Source organism: Podarcis gaigeae, assembly GCF_964106915.1.
Source record: "Podarcis gaigeae genome assembly, chromosome: 3".
In the NCBI taxonomy this organism is placed as follows: Eukaryota; Metazoa; Chordata; class Lepidosauria; order Squamata; family Lacertidae; genus Podarcis; species Podarcis gaigeae.
This window is the reverse complement of record NC_139680.1, coordinates 77807466-77829031: the sequence shown is the minus strand read 5'-3', so window position 1 is coordinate 77829031 and position 21566 is coordinate 77807466. Positions and strand designations below refer to the sequence as shown.

Here is a 21566-nt window from a genome sequence, read left to right as displayed (position 1 = left end):
AGCTTAGTTGGTTTTAAAAAACATAAATCAAGATGCTATATATTTATTTGCTCATTATTTAAGATAATAAATGTGTCAAATGCTATTAACATCTCAAATCTACTGATGTCAATGGGAATTTCAACATGCCCCAGGTTAAGGAGAAACAGGTTTATTTTCACTTAAAATAAATTAGTTTCAGCTCATGTAGCATTGCAATTTCATGACAGTTGTCTAATTTCTCTTGAAATATTTTCAATTTAGAAATGTCTGTTCTACTGCAAGAAGGGACAATTGCCAGTTTTTTATTATGTCAATCTGGGGGGGGGGGATCTGTCACCATTCTAGTAATAAACCAGTGAAGTCTAGGGAGCATAAAATATCTGAATATCAGGCTTTACTGTGAATTTGAAATTGTCTGAGTCCAAAATTTCTGAGCATTGTTCACATGATCCATAGGAACAGTGTAACAATCAAATGAGTGAATCTCCTACCTCCTGGAAAAAGTGGGGAGAAAAATTGTTATGTGGACAGGCAGGCTGAGGGGAGCTGTGAGGTTGGATCAGACAAGTGGCACAAAGGCTAAGACCTGCCTTGTATAAATGAAAATAAAACCCCAAATATGATCTTCAAAACAGAAAGGATTCTATGACTAATTTGCTTTCTTTTTCCTTGCTGCCACATCAGCTATCCTCTTTTGAAACATTGTTAATGGTTGTGTTGGGTTTATACATCCTAAGTTGATTATGTGTCTTTATTTGTAAGTAGTTAGCAGAGAACAGATAAACATCCTTTTCATCCTGTAGCTTTGAACCGTCTAGTTAATCACAGATATGCACAATATCTCTTCTTTCATCTTAAACAACAGTCTGATTGCAGCCAAGGAAAACAAACAACAACAACAACTGATTGAGTGTTTTCATAGCTTACATACTTTGGCAAAGAAATTAATTAAAATGTTTTCAGAATGTGAAATACTATCTGTGCACTCATGGGGGGAACTTGGATTATTTCATTGAGGACATGACAGAACTCCTTTCAGATCAAAGGTGTGTATTTGTGTAATCCAATAAAACCACTTCAAGGTTTAATTATCCAAACAAGTTCAGTCAAATTGTTAGAGCTCTTCTTCTGACAAGAGACTGGGGCTTATACAAGTACTGCCCAATCTTTTTCATACATATTTATCCCCACTGCCCCCACACTCCTGATCATTTGATACATTTGTTTCTTCTGCCAAAGGGAGAATCAGTGCACCATGGGAAATACAAAAGCAATAACTTGTGTGATAACCAGATAAAATAAGCTTCCTGCTACCCATTTGGACGACAAATCACTGCTGCCAGTGCCTCTTGTGTTAACCTATACAGCTATAGGTACAGATCCTATACAGCTTAGGACCTGGTTGAGATACTGCCTTATCCCTTATAAACCATTCATACAGCCATTCTCAAAATAAAGAATAGCACATTACATGCTACACTGACTGTGTGGAAGGCGGAAAGAATTACATGTGGCTTCTGACTTCCATGTGTTCAACTTATTGCATGTGTAACAAAATAAAGAAGAGGGTGGGGTGGCCAACATTATCCAACTTTACATGTTCATTGTGAAAAATTCAGTTGCTGAAACCTAACATTTGAACATTTAGTTCTTGGTAATGTTACAGTCCTTTGATGTGATTATACAAGACTGGTATTGGCTTAATAAAGTTATTGTCCACTTGAAATCAGAGGTGGTATATTGATGTAAATGCATTTAAAAAACACTAAACAGCCCTGGTTTCTATCTTACAAGCATGGACTAATGGACTACCATACAGTGGGGCAGTCCTACCAAAATTCTCTACTGCCAGCAATATGCAAACAGCCAATGATAGATGCCTGTGCAGAGTAAATTAGATGACTGTGATATGGATATTTAGCAATGATTCCAAAGGAAAATATTTCATTGCCCAATAAAAAGAACAAGGTTTTCCAGTGTTACAGTTACTAAACAAAACATTCACACATTGCCAAATTAAAAAAGAAAGTATGTGAACAAATCATAATAATCATAATCTGAGTTTAGAGCACCACCAGAATTACTAACTTGAGAGTTCCCTTCAACTGTTATTTCAGAGTCAACCTGACTTCCTTTTCCATCTCTTTTACCGATTTCACTAAATCATTTGAGCACAAATGACATTATGTAATGCACTGAGTAATGCTGATAATCCAGAAGCCGTCCTTAGGCAGCTTCCGCTGGAGACTATTGCCTACACTTTAACAAAAAGTAACCAGAGGAAAAGAAGAAGTATGATTCCTGGGATTCTACTCCATTCTCCCCCAAAAAACCTGGTCATGCAATCCCCCCCCCCAAAAAAAGGACAACAAAGGCTAACATTCACCTAAAAGCACATTTTTAAAGGTTAACTTGATACTTAGGAACAATGAAGATGTGAGAAGAACAAGGCAACTCTATGAGGTTACAAAAGTATTATTATACTAAAGAAGGTGTACCAAACTAGAGAAAAATTATGACTTATGCTGTGTGGCTTGTATAGTAGCTAGAATGTCCAATTTTTGGCATATGACTACCTTGTTTAAGTAGGTGCATCAGCACAGTTTCTCTGCACCACAATCTACATAGGTCAAGTTCAAGCAAACCTAGATTAAAATCCCTGCTGTGGATGGCTTTGACAAAATCGCTGTCACCCTGACTGTAAAACTTCGATTAAAATGATGTACAGTTCTGGCCTGGGGGTGGGGTAAGAGTGATTTGCAATGTATTAAAAAGTGATTTTTAAAAATTTATAAACAAAACAAATTATTTTTTAAAAATCACAGTCCTGCACAACGTTTCAGTTATCCAAAGTCTGTGCTAAGTATGGCAGAATCCTGCAGCCTAATTTTTTGAGTTAAGCAAATAAACTTGTTCATACAGATAAACTTGTTCAAAACTCTGCTAATCATTGAAAGGTAAGAAACAGTGTCACGTGACCAGTGACCACTGCGGCTTCTCATAATTTGCAAGTTTCCTCCCAAAACATATCCAAACCTTCCCTTAGAACCACAAAATAGACCTGAAATATTCAAGACGTTGAATTCTATGATCAATAAATTCCCTGCTTGTGGAACTGCAGGATGTACAAACCTGGATAATAGGGCTAAGGTAATTTATTATAATATAATATAATATAATATAATATAATATAATATAATATAATAATATAATATAATATAATATAATATAATATAATATAATATAATATAATATAATATAATATATATAATACACACACATATACTGCAGAACCTTCAACACGTTATCACACCATTATCAGGTGGTATATACTTCACATAATCACATCAAATCTCACAAATGAGTGGTACCATAGCAAGCAAACATTTGTTTGGGGAACATCTTTGCTGGGAACAACACTGCAAATAACTCAGAGCTGATGAGTGAGACCCCTGGAGAGCAAAAACAGGACAATGCCTACACTAAAGAAGCCAGCTAGTTAGCCACAGCATTAGCCTGCTGTGACTATAACAGATTCCCTGGAACAGCTTTTGAATTCTACCAACTAAGAACCATATGGTGTGTCGTGATGAGTAATATTCAGTCTGGCTTTCCTTATAGGAGGATGTTCCAAAAAAAGACAATAACTTCACAGGATGAAAATGATACTTTAATCACACCCAATCACACAAGCATGTTGTCTAAATTACACCACATTTGCTTTATTGAACTGCATCGCTTCTGTGACATCTCTCTCTCTAGGATTACAAATACTGCATTTTAAACAATGTACAAAGTAAGAAGAATGTGCCTTATTTGCTCGCATCTTGGAAACAGGAGTTGTATACAAAACATAAACATTTAGAAACTAAAATAATGATTTGGGAGGGTGTGCATATTTCGATTTTTAAATAATGAAGTCAGCTCGCACTACAAGCAGTAAGGTATTTCCCCTTGTACTGTGAATTAAATCTGCACTTGGAAAGCAAAAGGTATTTGCTGTCCTTGTAACCCATACTACTCAAATATGCTACATAAAACACATGTGGCTCTCCATGTATGCTTTCGACCTATGTGTACCTAACTCTTAAAAAAATATTTCCATTTCAATAACAGTGTATGAATTGAACCTGTTAATTCCAAATGGCAAACAACCCTTAAACATTCGAGCCAGCTCTTAAACAAGAATGCAATGGAACTGTAAAAGCAAACAAACACAAACAGAAAAAATACAAACTAAGTGTTAATGCATGCTGATGGAATAATGGGTTTGAACCTCTTGCTACTCATCTCTGAGTTTCAGACCTTTTAAGCTCATAACAACAAAAAAATGGAATATCTAACAAAGGCTGCTTCAGGTGTTATTTCCATCACCCTCAATAGAGAAATACTTGCTAAAAGCAAGTTGTATCCTGTATTATTAACTTTGTATCCTGTTAATAATACTATGGCACAAAATGTAAATAGGATACCAAACATATGCAGAAGTTATATCTTCTGTGTTCTCTGATAAAATTGCATAAAGTAACCCACAGGAACTAACTATAACCTGTGGCATTATATTACTCTACAATGTTATCATTTCAGTTATTCTGAAAAACAAGGATTTCAAAATTAAATTTCATCCAGGAGAGGTTTTTAAAGAAAAAAAATCAAGTACAAAAACAGCTCTCTATGAATGCAAAAATATATTCTGACACCGTGTTCTTTTGCTTCTCAGAATGTGGTGCCAGGGGATGATGGATAGAGCTACCTCTATCTCCTCTATGTGACTAAGCCAAGCAAACCGAATCAGTTGTCCAATAAGAACACCATTTCAATCAAAGCAGTCTCTCTCTTTATTGGAATGTGAAACCATTTCTGACTAGGAAAAGTGAATAAAGGGAAACCAAAGAGAGAGGGGGAAAACAGGCAAAGACAAGATTTGGGGTTAATAACAATCTGCTGAAATCCCTCTCAGGCTTATTGACTTGTACAGAGGATTATCTACTCCTAATCAAACACTAACTGTCCTAAGGAAAATACAGTGCTCTCTTTCAGCAACGACATTAAAAGAAAAATGTCACTGTAAAGCTAAATGGAAAGCATGTAGCATACATATTGTGTTTTGTTTTAACACACATTTAATGTCTGAATAGCAGTAATCTAGTAGTTTATCCAAAGAAACCTATGACAGATACTCATACTTTTCTTAATCATTAATGGGAAGGGCATCACAGTAATAACTTTGCTATGTAATACCCCCCATTATTTTATAGCCTCCTTGTTTAACAAAACTGAAAATGCCAACAGACCTCGGTAAATCTTTTGTTTGAAACACAAAAGGCAATAGATTTTTCTCTTACCTTTAATGAGCACATGTTGAAAGAATGCTTCCAAAAATATTTCTCAGTATACTGATGCTACTCTAATCCTTCACTTACACAGGTCAGCTGCCATGGTACAGTACTAAAATTGTCAGATGAAATGGTCAGAATTACCCAGTGGCTTGATAAAAATCAGCTTACTTCAAGTCTAATCTGGCAACAGTTTGCAAATAGCTCTGCATGAAACAAACTGCAACTACTGGAAGTCAAGAAGTAGAAAGAATTGCTCTGAGCCGCAATCTACAAACAGGAAATAGTTATTAATGCTATTACTGTTATTAAAAGGGGAGGACAATTGCAGTGCAGTGCTAGTTTAAAGAAGTCACAGGGAGTGGCAAGATAACAATCTAATTTAGCTTTAACAATTTAAACAACTTCATGAGCATTTAAGAATTTGCAGTGCCTCCTTCCTTTTGAATTAATATACAATTCTCTCAAAACAGTTTTCCCCCCTATTCATTGCAAATGCACCTGTTACCAGATTACTAATTGCACCTTCAATCTGCATTATTCTGGATTTCATACAGATTTCTAATCATGATTTCTGTCTTCTTAAATATAGAAATAAGATTTTTCTGTGATAATATTATTCTCTAATAAGGTTTGCAATACTCTTCTGTACTATATACTATAACTGATATGCTACCTTGGGCAAGAATCTGCTGGCATTTCCCCAGAAAATGCACTGCTCACTGAGAACTGGAAAAATGTGCTTCCCCTACTATGGAAATCTCTGCATTAAATGTCTTTTTCAATCAACAATTATCTACAGAGAAATATGCATTCAGATAGTATTGAAAGAAAATGCTTACTTTCAAAATACACATTTCTAAATAGTTCTCCCCAACCCCAAATACATTATGGATGTATTTTCTCTGGTTTTGAGCTGAAATCTGCATTGGAACATTCCGGAAGCAAACAACTACTGGATAACTATGTTTCAACCCACACATTAGCTGAGAAGGAGTAGCTCAGGCCAATTTAGCTTGGAATTCACAAAGATCAAAGTCCCTAATATATTCAAGTCAGATTATCAGAGGAGTAGAAATATGATATAGCCATAGTCTTTAATATTATATTCAGCAGTATCAGTGTATACTGAAAGCTGAGGCTGCTGAAAGGCCAGATACCATCTTGGCTGTGAGTCCTGGAAGATCTGCTTCCTGCCTTTCTGGCCTTTCCCCACCTGGCCTGGGAGGGCAGGGCTAAGACTGACTCCAGCATTGTCTCACCTTTACTTTGAGTCTATGACGTACAATCAAGCTAGAGCTGTGATCTCCCGGAGACTGAGTGACATTGCCAGACAAGAGGACATAGCCCAGGTAAAACCAGGGATGTTCCTAGGGGACCAGATTTATGGGACAATACCAGCCCCCTACCTGGCAGAAATCCACTATGTGGAATACTGCAGACTTCTTACAGCGGCTAGATTAAATGTCCTTGACTCTGCGATATTGTGGGGAAGGCACAGGGGAGTACCATACACCCAGAGAACCTGTCATTGTGCCATGGGTGTGGTTGAGTCCACCAAACACATTCTCTTGACTTGCCCTTCTTATGCTGAGCTTAGACAAAATTTTATAGATCCACTCCTATGTCAATTTAGCTTCCTACCCAGAGAAAACCAGGTTTTACACTTGCTGAATAATGTCACTAGAGCTATACCTTCCTTGGTGGCCAAATTTCTTTTTTTAGCTTTTAAGCGTCGCAAGACTATAATTGACTGTATTGATATGGGGCTATCTGTTTAGCCCATTTTAGTGTTGGCTAACCTCTAAAATCTTCCTGGATGTTTAACTGTTTATTGACAAATGTACTTTTTTCTGACTGACGGTCGAATAAAAAGTTGATGATGAGACTGACTCCAGCTACAAAAGCTGAGGGTGCTGGACAGACTCTTGGGCTAGGGTGTGGTGGAAGGAGGTTGTGGGGGGTTGTTGCTGTTGTTTTGTATCTTTATTTTAGGTCTGTGATTTATGCGGAACCTGTACAGTTCGGCTGTACACAGTTTACCAATAGGAGGAATCAGTGTGTTGGGTATTGTCACACAAAAGGTCTTAGTATTTTGGCTGGCCTTGTTAGTGAACCCAAAATGTGTAGTTGCCAGAATCCTTCAGGAGAAATTCACTGTTCTGGTCACTCCAGGGGTGCAGAAAGGGGTAGAGAATCACCTCATTTCCTAGATGCTCAGAAGTTATCAGAAGCACATTTCATCCCTACTCCATCCCTAGCTACACTAACAGGAGGAGCTCTGGAGCTTGTTACAATTACTGGGGTTGAGGTACAGTAAATGAGATGACCGTTTATGCAGTGGCGTAGTGTGGGGGTGCAGGGGGGGGGCCGGCTGCACCGGGCGCAACATCTGGGGGTTAGGGTTAGGGGGCGTAAATCCACGGGTTAGGGGGCGCAAATTATTTGCCTTGCCCCGGTTGCTGACAACCCACGCTACGCCACTGTGTTTATGAACTCTTGCAAACCATCATGCAAAGTCAACGTAGTACAATTGATAAAATCCACATCTGGATGTGCAGGTGTCGTCCATCTGCACAACTTTGTTTTTAAATTGAAGCACAATCTATTCTGTCCCAGCTCATCACGTGGAACTATGTATGATTAGAATTGATTGGGGCAAAATATTGTGGTGTGGTGCATACAGGCAAAAGCAAAAAGCAAATACCCTGACAACAAGACCATCAGCATCAGCAAGGTTGCCCTAGGAAACAGTACATGCAGTGGTGATAGTGGGGTTGTGACCACACTCACTGATACAGAGTACCATCACATTTTTATTTATTATTATTTTTGCTGCCACCCATGGCAGCCATTTTGTGCTGGCATCCATAGCACTTTCATCAAGATATGGGTTTCAGCAACCATTAAAAACAAGAACTAAAAAAAGAATTGGGTATACACTTTCCCTCCATCTAGTCAAAGCAGGGGTGCCAAATATGGGGGGCTGGCCCCCACAAAATTCTAATTCAGAGGGCCCCCAACTTCTGCAGCAGCCACACATGCACACTGCCGGGTGTGTGCATGCAATGCCAACACACTGTGGTGTGCGCTGACATCATGCACACACAATGTGGGGCACGCAGGCACAGGGCACTGATTTCACTCAGCCCTGGGCCCCCTCTATGATGGGGGCAAGGCGGTGCATGTGACTCAAAGTGAGGGCAAAGAGACAGTTTAATTTGCCTTTAGCGATATTATCACATAACCAAATCTGATTAGTATGACATCACCACATTCATTACATGCTCTCTTCTTTGACTAGGATTACACAATAAAGAAACCCTTTTTAAAAATGGTACCAAAGCTAAGCAATCTTGTGTGGTAAAAGGATGTACAGTGGTACCTCAGGTTAAGATCTTAATTCGTTCCGGAAGTCCGTTCTTAACCTGAAACTGTTCAAAACTTGAGGTACCACTTTAGCTAATGGCGCCTCCCACTGCCACCACACCACCACCTCATGATTTCTGTTCTCATCCTGAAGCAAAGTTCTTAACCCAAGGTAGTATTTCTGGGTTAGCGGAGTCTGTAACCTGAAGCGTATGTAACCTGAAGCGTCTGTAACCCAAGGTACCACTGTAAAATTGTTTTCTGTGTGGAAGCTTTCACATGTCAGAATGATAACTTTTTCAACAAGCAAAGACATTGGGCAACAAATTAGACAATAAATCAATTACTTCTACTAATTCACTGCCCAGGAGAAAAGAAAAGAGTAAGAAAAGAAAAGAAGTTGAAACAACTAGTGAAACACCTAAATTATCATCTATGGTTGTCATCTCTTTCCTGCCATACTCACATCTCCACCTCAATAAATATAGAAATTATTATTATTATTCAAATCAGGTTATTCTTTTTGTAAACAACTGGCCTGTTACTTCCTAGGGAAAAGAACGATAGATATAAAAGAAAAATGTGTCCATGGTTCATGCCAAGAAATCCAGAGAAAATATACTCTTGAATGTATGTAGGCATGTTAAAACATTAATCTTAATTTTAAATAAAAGTGGTAATGAAGTGTTGATTTCTCATTGAGAGGTTTATTGAATGAAAAATTAAGATAATTCTTTTTCCCACAGACTTCATACATGCAAGTCAAGCTTTCAGGGTGAACCAAGTGACTGGAGGATTAAAAACATTCCAAAAAACATAAGAATGATTTGGGTAAAAATTAAAAAGCCATGTGCTGGCACTATTGTTTGGCTTTGGATCATTAAACCTTAGATATGAAAAGCCAATTTAGGAAGAAAAGAGGTGCCTAATTAACTCGTAAATCTCAGAGCCTTAAAAAGAGAGAGAACATTTTTCAAGACAATCAGCGAGGTGATTTCTACTCCTAAAACAACTGAACAACAAATTGCCAGTTTTGAACAACTCCTTAAGAGAACTTGAGTTCCAAAGAAAGTGGTTGACCGATTCAACCACCTGGAAGTTCTCCACAAAGCCATGGCTGAAGGGGCATAATGGAGTCAGTTACTGGCCATTCTAATTGATGCTGATTCAGTGCTGTGTCACCTCCATTTGATTTTAAGTGCTGAAAGGATAGGAACAGAACACTGCTGGAGAGGAAGTGGGGAAATGGGCATCTAAACTCAGCGCCCTAAGCACCTATACTACCTTCAGCATCAGGTTGCTCCAAGGGTGTAATGTACCGCAAGACAACATGAAATAGGCTCTTGTGCTTATAGTGCAATGTAGACGGGTTGTTCAAACAGAACATTCAAGCATTTAGGTAAAAAGTGAAGCATTTTAACCCTTACTTTTCATTTTGTGATGGTCACCATGACATGCACAGTTTGCAACTGTGTGTTATGCGGCTAACAACCAGGCCACTATTTTCAAGAGCGAAGTGCACCTGTCATCTGAGCCTATCCTCTGACCCGTAAGGAATAAATACATTGATTTGGCTACAGGGAGGTCCTTCCATGAGCAAAGGGTTCATCTAAGGCAGGGGTCAGCAACCTAGGGACGCGGGTGGCGCTGTGGGTAAAACCTCAGTGCCTAGGACTTGCCGATCGCATGGTCGGCGGTTCAAATCCCCACGGCGGGGTGAGCTCCCGTCATTCGGTCCCAGCTCCTGCCCACCTAGCAGTTTGAAAGCACCCTTAAGTGCAAGTAGATAAATAGGTACCGCTTTATAGCGGGAAGGTAAATGGCGTTTCCGTGTGCTGCTCTGGTGCCGGTTTGCCGGAGCAGCGTCGTCACGCTGGCCATGTAACCCGGAAGTGTCTGCGGACAGCGCTGGCTCCCGGCCTCTTAAGTGAGATGAGCGCACAACCCTAGAGTCTGTCAAGACTGGCCCGTACAGGCAGGGGTACCTTTACCTTTTACAGCAACCTAAGGCCCATGGGCCAGTAGCGGCCCATGGGGCTTGTCTATCCGGCTCATGGCGACCCCTGCCGCCCTCCTCTGCCCCCTCTTACCAGTGCAGCACGGGATCGACTTCCGGGTTGATGGTGCCTGTGTGCATGTGCACAGGCGCTCCTCCAACCCGGATGTGTGCCAGAAATAGTGTATGCACACGCATACAGGACGCCGGAAATAGTGTGTGTGCACGAGCATGGGTGCTCCTCCAACCCAGAAGAGCATGTGTGTGCACACGCTCCGGCCCATATTCCGACGGAGTGTGGACCGGCCCATCGTTCAGTAAGCTTGCTGACCTCTGATCTAATTCAAGGCGATACCTCCAACTAGGTGCTGGGCATGTGAGTTGTAGAATTCTGTCACTCAACATTCAAATTCCTCCTTGTGAAGCTTTGACAGATTGCAGGACTTGCACTGTTTCAGGTTCTTGAAAGAGTTCTGCTCTGCCTTTTATGGTGTTGCTATTTGTACTTTGTAAATTTATATGTATTTTTATGGGAAAGGCATAAAATCACCAGTTTTCTTCAACCAAGTCCTATTTTCTGAAATAAATATGAGGAAAAAAGGGAGGGCATATCTGAGGAACAAAAATAATATCAGGTTCCTAAAAAGCAAATAGGAGAGTCCCCCCCCCTACACACCTGGGAATCAGTAATCTTATAAATCCATTAATAACTTGGAACTGGGTTGCAGTTATTAAATCCAAGCTTGGGGGGAAAAACCTTTTCTTCATAATAGTGAGTTATAAAAGAGACAATAGAAAATCCCATAAGCTATTTTGTTTGACAGCGTGCTTTTCAGTTGAAATAGGTGCCCCAAAGCAATTCCTAAGAGCGAACTGCATAGTGATGGTAGTTTATCAATACTTCACCAAAGTGCTTCAAACTATGATGTCTCCCTTAGAGACTGGACATTTTAATGATTGTAAAATAGGCACAGCTCATGGTACAATTATTTACATCACATTAAAATAAAACAGTCCTTTGCCAAGCACCTGTTGCAAGGCTTTTTGGGTATGGTAAGAGTGGATGCATTCCAATAGGAAAGCCACACCTAGGGAAAGGATTGCTCAGTTTGAAAAAGGCAAGCGGCTTGGATATTCAATCCAGCCCAGCCTTGATTATAGCATGTGGTTGCCTAGTGGGGCCAAGAGGAAAAAATTGGTGTACCCTTTGATTGACCTGATAGTGTAGTTTAATGGGGGTGTTACATAGCAAAGTTATTTCTTTTGGACCAGGGCAGGATAGGCAAAATTTGACTCTCTCTCTCTCTCTCTCTCTCTGTGTGTGTGTCCTCTTTTTCTACTTCTACACCTCACTACAGTGGTACCTCGGGTTAAGTACTTAATTCATTCCGGAGGTCTGTTCTTAACCTGAAACTGTTCTTAACCTGAAGCACCACTTTAGCTAATGGGGCCTCCTGCTGCCGCCACACCACCAGAGCACAATTTCTGTTCCCATCCTGAAGCAAAGTTCTTAACCTGAAGCACTATTTCTGGGTTAGCGGAGTCTGTAACCTGAAGCATATGTAACCTGAAGCATATGTAACCCGAGGTACCACTGTATATACCTGTTTTTATTATTATTATTTTTAAATTGTAACATATGCTGCCTGCTCCACCAACACAATTTGCAGGTGGAACTGGCTGGTTGCACCCCCACTCCTCCCCTGCATTTCAATATGTATAAAGACAGTCAGGGCTCAATGACTCAAACAGAAACCAGCAGAGTGCCAGCAGTATATGGTGGGGCAGAGGCAGACTCTTCACTGCAGTTCTTTCTCATATCTCCAGCTGGATGGCAGCAGGTGGAAGCATAGCCAGAAGGATGATTTGCTCAGGCTCTGAAGGAGTGGTGCAGTACAGGAGCAAGGATACACCTAGATGCAGGGTTTCTTTGTTTCTCCTCTGCACTATATTTCCACAGACAAGCATAGTGGCAGCTAAGATTCTTTTTCAAAGCCTCATACAAACAGCTACAGAGGGGTTTCTTGGGGGGGGGGGCCCTGCCCGGAAGAGACACATCATCTTTCATGTGTTTTCTGTTATTGTTACAAACATTTCAAACATCTGTTTGAGGCAAGACAGACAGCATTATAAATTCCCCATTGCATTATTCTCTATCTAAATGAAGTTAGAATTACTGCTGATGATTTGTCTGATATGTAAAACTGAAAATATTAAAGAAGTTAAGTCTGTGTTTAAAATATTCACGTTTCTGTATATAAATTCTATTCCTCCATTGCAAGAAACTTTTTCTCACCTCCCCCTTTTCAGATAGAGGAAGAATAAATTGTTTAGAAAAAAAATTCTTTAATGATATAGTATCTCACTGCAAAATTTGAAGTCAATCTTTTCTCCATTAAGTTTATGGTTCATTCTACTTACTGGATTCCTCTCCCCACCCCATCCCGGAAGGGAAATATTGAAGCCTGATAAGATTCAATTTATTTTATACAAATAAAAATTAAAAATAATTAAACTACCCTCCTTTTCTAAACTTTGCTAATCCATTCCAAAAATGCATTATTAAGTATCACACAAGTGCACACCCAGATTTAAAGATTTATCAGAATGGTTAATGGAGAAGGCAGTTCAGAGAATGTCTCTTGAGAATGGAGGAGGCATCTATTGGCATTTTGAGCTTTGAAGATGTGGGGGAGTTTTGGCTGAAAGGCTTACTCTCAGGGATGTGTTTACATTCTTATATAAGATATCCAAGAAGTAAAACAAGATTCTAGCATTCAGCGTTAGAAAACAAAGTCTGGCACAAATAAGAAAGGTTGGGCCTCTATGAAAACTTTCCAAAAGGACAGATAATTCAATCAATATCTGAGGATTTAACAGCTTTGCTGATAGTTGTCACACAATAACCCTATCAAAGACAGATATGAAGTAACCTCAGAGAGTTCTCTCTCCAAAACATAATTTGAATTCTGAAGTTATTGCTTCACTTTCTTCATTTATTAGTGAAATATTTTCATAATTTAAATCTTGTAATAAGTGAATCAAATTAACTTTCATGAGAAAGTATGAGAACATTGCATTTTATGCCAAGCTCGTTCGCTCTCTACTTTATGGAGTTTAAAAAGATCTCTTGTGTTACAATAATTGGTCAAATTGTGACACACACATAGAATAACTCCTTTAAGACTTATGTGAATCTCTCAAGCACGTAACAAAAATAATGATGAGGCAAGATGCCAATCCCATCAAGATCAAGCTTCATATATCAATATATGGATTTTGTTTTTACCTTTCTCCAGCTTCTGAACTTTCTTCCAAAAAGAACATCCCGAAAATCCTGGCAGATATAATAAGATTGCTTAGTCTCTGATCTCAGAGAGTCAGACTCTGATTTGCCATGAATTTAGTGGGAGACAGTCACCATTTCACCTTAAGGCTTCACAAATGGGCTGTGAAATAGACTTACAGGGGATGAAAAGCAGGTGCAATAACAATATTGAGCCCTTCTGGAGTTATGGGAGTAAAAGATCAGCATTGAAGTTCGACACATAGTACAAAGCTATGCTCTTTATAAAAAGAAAAACTACAATTGCAACAAAATTTGAATCACTATAGCTCATTCAAATGTAATTTAACTATTGGCATCTAGTGAGAAACGGATACATATAAAGTGATTCCCCAAAAGTATGCCCAAAAGCAGGGCTATTTTTCTAGAAAAAGAGGTGCTGGAACTCACCATGAAGACTTCCCCTTTTCTCTTATAATAGCAATGGCGCCCATCTGAGAGATGTCAGAACTGAGTTCCGGAGAGTTCCGGATGAGAAAAAAAGCCCATAAGAATGTTGCCTTAGCCACTCAGTCAGTCCATCAAGTAGGCCTTTTTCTGTGACAGTTCTAGAAATTAAATGTTCAGTGTTGAACTCAGAAAAACACTTCTGGGATATACTTATAAAGGCAATTAAAACTCAGCTGCCAAATATCAATCTCTGATTTTCTTATCAACTACATTAGGCAAGTATTACTAATTTCCCTCTAACAGAAGTCCATTTGGCACCAAGAGGAAACAGAAATGATCAGAGACGCTTCCCTGCTCCTAAGTGGAAAAAGAAACAAAGTAAGAAAGTACAAAGATCTCTGTCTAACTATTATGAAAGAGATAAAGGATAGATGACACCTTGGCACTGAGACTAATAAGGAGAACACCCACAAGACACTCTCCATGGAAGAGTTACTTTATTATGAAACAGGAAGAAGGAGTAGAGTGTCAAAGGGCAAAATGCTAGATGAACCTTCTATGCAATTCTTCAAGGTAAACCTATGGCCTTTGGCTCCTGATATCACAACCCCAGATTTCCTCATTTCCCTTTTCTAACCAAATCCTGCTTGCCTGCAATGCACAGGCTGCACTCTGGTTCCAGTTGCTGTCAGGGGTGTGTGATGATGCCTGCAGCCTAGTGTGTGGTAGACCATAGAAATGAACACAAGAGATTCGCATTGGGTATAATTTATTGATTGCAGGTGCAAGAAGGTTTGGCCAAGGCATTGGGCATGTATCAAGCCGCCTGAATGCTGGCTGATCGGAACCCAGTGGGGATGACCCTGTGCTGGGGAGTCACCCCTGACATGGACCGGATACCACAGCCACCATTTCTGCAAGGGGGTTTGGCCCATCGGCCCCTGTGTGAGCTCCTGGACAGAGTCACCACTCCTGGACCCCTTTAACAAGGTACCTGCTCAACTAAGGATCCAGCCCAATGCCTTATCTGCCATGTGAGCTGGCCCCTGCATGAGTCTTCCCCATGACTTGCTCCTTATTCAGTTCCACATGTCCAGCCACTTCTACCCAACACCATCCATAGTATACAAGTCATTGTAATTACATTTCTTTGCTCAACCCTAATAGTCACTGTCCCATTGTTCCCAATGTTGTGGTTTTTACTAACATTGTAGCACTGTGAACAGACTACACTAGAAAGGGAGGGAGCAGGATGAGAATGAGGTTGGATTATGCATACTGATTCGTACCAATTAGTCCAACTTTTGGCTACATGCTCCTAGTAGCTGTCACATTTTAAATAGCTGGATTTGCCCCATCACATTTGGCAATAAGCCCGATATCACATTCAGAGCAGAACTGAGACTTCACATAACTGAAATCAAAGTGCAACTGCATTTTCACATCTCCACTATTTTCTGGCTTTTGCTTCCACCCACACTACCCTTCCTCTGAGCAGCATCTTTTTTGCTTATGTTTAACAGTAAAGCACCATGTGTGCTGACAATATATCATCATCATCATCATGGGAAATATGTATTTAAATATAAATACACCACTTTTCACAAGTAGTTTCCCAGGTCAGCTGGCAAAATATCAATAAACTACAATCCCCAAAAAATACATAATTAAAACTGCATAATAAATAAAAGTACAACAAATAACATAATGCCAATTTCAGAAGAAATTGTTCTTTCTGGATTTTGCTCTGCATGTAGGCTTAAACCAACTGAAGCTCCACTGCAATAAAAAGTTTCACTGAGCTTTAATTTCAGGATGTCACCCAGACCTTTATTTGAAGAAGCTTGCAGATTGTTGCAGTTTATTGCTTTTCATTCTATCAAGAAAATGGACAGATGGAATGCAGACTTGTGAAAATGTGATTTATGGGAATCAATCCATTTGAAGAGGGAGAAAATTAATTATTATTTCTGTGCTTCTGAGACTCCTCATAAAATAAATTCTCCAGGCATCAAGACAGAAAAATAAAACGTAACAACAAGATGATGGTACAAATGAAAATCCACAATAATCTTTTTTAAAAATTCAACAAGTGTACAAAATCATACAAAAGACTAGAACAATAAAATACTATAAAGAGCACAAGAAGTGAAATGACCGTTTAAGGCAGGCACATAAAGCCACCAACCATATCCTAGTTACTAAAATCAAGATTTTAAAAGGCCTGAAAAAAACAGAAAAAACCTTAAGTCTGGTGCCAAAAGGGTGGTGTGGCAGGTAAGCTTCCCTAGAGAGAACATTCCACAGCTAGGGTCCTTCGGGGGTAGGGGGGACTTTCTTTTGTGGCCACCTTCTGGATTTGAGCTTGAGGGAATGGAATTGAGATAGATACATGCAGAAAGGAGCATTAGGTATTGAGTTCTCAAGACATGCAGGGCTTTAGACGTTGAAACTAGAAGGGATCTTATTTATCCCCCAAAATGTTCTCTGTTTAACCTTTCTGCAACCAGGCAACGGTGGTGCTCACTTCCTGGGATCAGGGTGAGTAAATGTAGTGTTGCCTTCAAATCACTACCACTTGCCACAGACTCAGATCCATCAACAGGTGGGCGTGCTCAATCCAGAGGGTACATCGTTCATTCTGCAATGACACACATGTGCACATCTGTGCCTACCTTGTTCACCTTTTCAAAGGAAAACAGGTAAGTGGATGTTGCATCACTGCAGTCAAGAAAGATTAGGTGAGAACACACAGTCAATGAACGTGTGCCAAAAGCAGCCACCCACCACCGCCAGGTTTTCTTACTTCCTTATCAGTAAGTAATTCTCAAGATTCAGCATTAGATAAGTTCCACCCTAGATAAATTCTATCACCCAAGCTGGCATGATAGGAGGCAAACAGCCAGGGCTTTCTTCAGCTGGAACGCACTGGAACTCAGTTCTGGCACCTCTCAGGTGGGCGCCCTTGCCATTATAACAGAACAATGGAGGCATTCATGGTGAGTTCCAGCACCTCTTTTTCTATAAAAATAACACAGCAAATAGCCATCTTCCCATAAAGGGAATCCATGATGTGCTACTTGGCAGGTGCCAGCATTCAGAAGGTGGCACCTACCAGGCCTTGGCTGCACAAAACCATGCAGCAAACTCCCAAGTTGACCAATAATAGCAGGTGATTAGTGAAGTGCTCACTACCCAACATGCTTCCAGGTCCTGGCTATGCACTACTCTACTTACCTACCCACCCTAAATGCAACTAGAGGAGCGCAAACAAAAGACACATAATGGAAATTGTGGGAGCTCAGATTAAGGAGTTCTAAGAGGCAGTGAGGAGCTGGAGTAGGATGAATTCCAAATATTGTAAAGAAGTAGCCAGCCAGATCTTTGGCTGCAGGAGACTAGTTATTCTAAATGAGTCGCTTGTTAACCAACAAAGGACTATGCTATGAAAATTGTAAACATTTGATAAATAATCTGAAGATTTAACATTCTAGTTTAATTCAACACACTCCAGTTTAATTCAACAAAAAGCTGGAAGTTGTATACACGTTTGATGATGTTGAAACTGAAAGCTGTACCATCATTTTTGTCTCAAGTGTTTTAAGGACTGATTAGAAATAAACTAGTAACACATCAGGAATAGTTTGCATTCTTCAGGAAATACCTTGCTAGCAATCCTTCAGCTCCTGGAAAATGCATTTGTAAGAGTATGGTCAGTAGATGAAAAATTCTTTAAAGCAATAACTAGAGGTTTAAAAAGAAGAATTCATAGCTTTAAGAAGTAAATCGGCAAGTCTTTGGTACCAGACTTTGTGGAAGCACAGACTTAGTAGCTGAGAATACCATTGCATGTTTTCATCATGATGAGGTAAACTAAACTCACTGTGGCTTAGTATTGCAGATTCTCATATATAGTCAAAAAGTGAAATTTCTAACAACTTGAGGTCATGTCCAATACATATGTATTTTATTAGATTTTATTTGGGGGCTATATTAGGGCTTTTGATTACATTCGTAGTTTGGTAAGTCCTGTTGACTCCTCATGACATACTGATGTCTCTTGACTTTAACAACAACAACAACAATTTCACATGAATCATTTCCCATGAGGCACCCCAAAAGAATTTGCAATGTAAGAAGACATACATAACACATAACATAACATAACATAACATAACATAACATAACATAACATAACATAACAACATAACATAACATAACAACACATCACATCACATCACAACACAACACAACACAACAACAACATAACATAACAACAACAGCAATGTAAGATAAGGGTTGGGCTGAATACTTCAAATGCTAAATGGAACTTCCAAACGTATAGCAATCCTACTGTAACCTTCATTTGATCTTGCTGACATTGACTAGATTATGCATAGTCAAAGAATAGTTTGTTCTGCACTGTTCTTTTATGATGAAAAACAGATGGACTGAAAGGGTTTCTAACCCACCCCCCACTTTTCTTTATGACAAATTGTTTCAGGCACAAGACCCACCTGTAAACTTTACAATTTTCAGCTATAATAATAATAATAATAATAATAATAATAATAATAATAATTTATTTATATCCTGCCCATCTGGGGCTTCCAACAAAATATTGAACTACAGTAGTCCATCAAACATTAAAAGCTTCCCTAAACAGGGCTGCCTTCAGATGTTTTCTAAAAGTCTGGTAGTTGTTCCCTTTGACATCTGGTGGGAGGGCGTTCTACAGGGCGGGCGCCAATACCAAGAAGGCCCTCTGCCTGGTTCCCTGTAACTTTGCTGCAAGTTACATACAGGTACCTCGGTTTGCTCAGTGGGAAAAGATGCCTTCAGATTAGTAACATTTTGCACGCTTTCATAGTATGCGAACATATTTATGAATGGTTCCAAGCAATACTTCCTCATCGCTATCCCCAAGTTCCTTTTTTTATGTACAATGTATGACATCATTGTTATATGGATCCACAGGAAGGAGTCCTAAAGAAATTCAACCAGGACCAATTACTTCAACATTACCATTAATCTGGCCCACTGTCCAAGTCATATAATAAGTTCTTTTTCATTATGACAGCTATATGACAGCTGGCTGCTATTTTTATCTACCACAAGAACAGAAAATATGACCTGCTGCTTCCTGAGAACCCCCAAAATACAACATGTGTTCCCATTCCTCAAACCAAGACACAACTGAAAGATTTAAACAAGTATTCAGAACCCCATACGAGCGCTGCTGGATCAGAATAAAGAAGCATCTGGACCAACATCCTGTTCTCACAGTGACAAACCAGTTGACTGAAAGCAGAATTCAAGCAAAGCAGCACCCTCTCCCATACCCTCCAACATTTATCCAATGAAAATAGTGGCGTCCCATTCCATAATGATAATTTTACTATTTATACCCCACACATCTTATTGGGGTTGCCCCAGCACCCGGGCGGCTTCCAACATATATAAAAATATAATAGAACATTAAACATTAAAAAAACTTCCCTATACAGGATTGTCTTCAGATGGCTCAGGGTTCGGATAACTCCATACCCTCCAACATTTATCCAATGAAAATAGGGAAATCCTAGGGAAAAGCAGGAGATTCCGGGGATCAAATCAGAAACAAGGATGGCTTCTTTAAATCAGGGATGTCCCTGGAAAACAGGGACACTTGGAGGGTCTGCTTTGCACCTGTGATCCCCAGCAACTGTTATTCAGAAGCATACTGGCTCTGAGACTTGAGGGAGTATATAGCCATTGTGACTAGCAGCAACTGATCGCCTTATCCTTCTCAAACCTGGTATAGCCACCCAAAACAGAGTGGCGAGGCCTGGACTATGGAACATCTGTTACTATCTCTTGTGACTTTGTACTGTCATAGACAGGCACCATTTAACTGAATGCAAGATTAGTCTTTAACAATGTGCTAGTAAGTGACTTTTACAAGTTAGGAGGTTGCCAAGACAGGCCATCTTTCTAAAGCTTCCTAGAAAGGATCATAGTCTGCAGCCCTTTCATCCATGTAGGAGGGTTTTTTTTAGCAGGGATCTGCTATTTTATTGTCATTCTGCAAAATAAACCCACAGTAATCCACACCCTGGATAAACTAGGGACACACCCCCAAAAAAAATTCATAGAAGAAATGGCCATGACTTAGATACCCATCACTGTGCTTTCCATCATCTAAAGACACAGAAACACTTCAATATGTTCCTTTAAAAATACCCACGAATTCAAATGACCAGTTAACACCCATAATTCTACTATCAACATCTGACAACATGCAAAAAGTCGATCAGCTGGAGTAGTTTTTTCCAAATTTTGTTAACTTTTGCTTTCTAATCTTTTGTGGAAAGTTTGTGTGGTATAGTATAACAGTATTATTCTACCTTATATCTGCATCCAATGAAGCAATAGGAACACTATAGCTTGTATTACTCCTTTCCTTATTTCCCCTATCTTTTTTAAAAAATAGCCCCAAGTATATTGGTGGTTTTGCTAATAATGTGATGGAGAAACAAGATAAATGAAACAAACAGGGAAAAATGTGACTTTTACATGTCACAGCTTGAATCATTTATTTTCTTCCTTTGGTGTCAGTTCTAAAAAAATAAAAAATAAATAATCCTTTGCTGTCTGTATTAAAAAGCTGCATCTGATGAGGGTCAAAACACAGGTCAGAAGCATTGAGTGTGTTCCATGAAAATAATTTCCTCACTATTAACAAGAAGAGCTTCAAAAACCATAGTTTCGTTCTCTCAGAGGACCTCTAGGGTAAAACTAATTATGGTTTCAAAATACAGAAATAAGATTGACTAAACACTTTCCGTAGTTATGGGATAGAAAAAATGTGTTTATTGCTGGAATATAAGCTACTGGAAATATTAGATCCACCAAGTGATTTGGAAACAAATACTATACAGAAAAAAATATCACAAGTTGAAACAAGCAAGGAATTGCAGAAAGCTCTGTGTGTGTGTGTGTGTGTGTGTGTGTGAGAGAGAGAGAGAGAGAGAGAGAGAGAGAGAGAGAGATTGGAAGAGAAAGCACTACTGGCAGACCAACACGGCCATTATTAAAGTTGAAAGGTTGCCCTTGCCAGGGGCGGAAGAAGGGGGGTGCGGTGGGGGCGACCTGCCCCGAGTATCTT

The 21566-nt window shown here is 39.5% G+C and overlaps 1 protein-coding gene across 4 annotated transcripts in view; it reads right to left on the bottom strand.

Annotated features, from left to right (window-relative positions):
• The window catches only part of CHRM3 (cholinergic receptor muscarinic 3), a 239663-nt gene that overhangs the window by 84727 nt on the left and 133370 nt on the right, over nucleotides 1–21566 (bottom strand). Inside the window, exon 4 of one of the 4 annotated variants that reach the window (XM_083732487.1) lies at nucleotides 13973–14020. The exons of the other annotated variants lie outside the window; for them this stretch is intronic. The gene's annotated coding sequence lies outside the window, so the exon portion shown is untranslated. The remainder of the gene's footprint in view (nucleotides 1–13972; nucleotides 14021–21566) is intronic. 4 annotated transcript variants of the gene reach the window in all.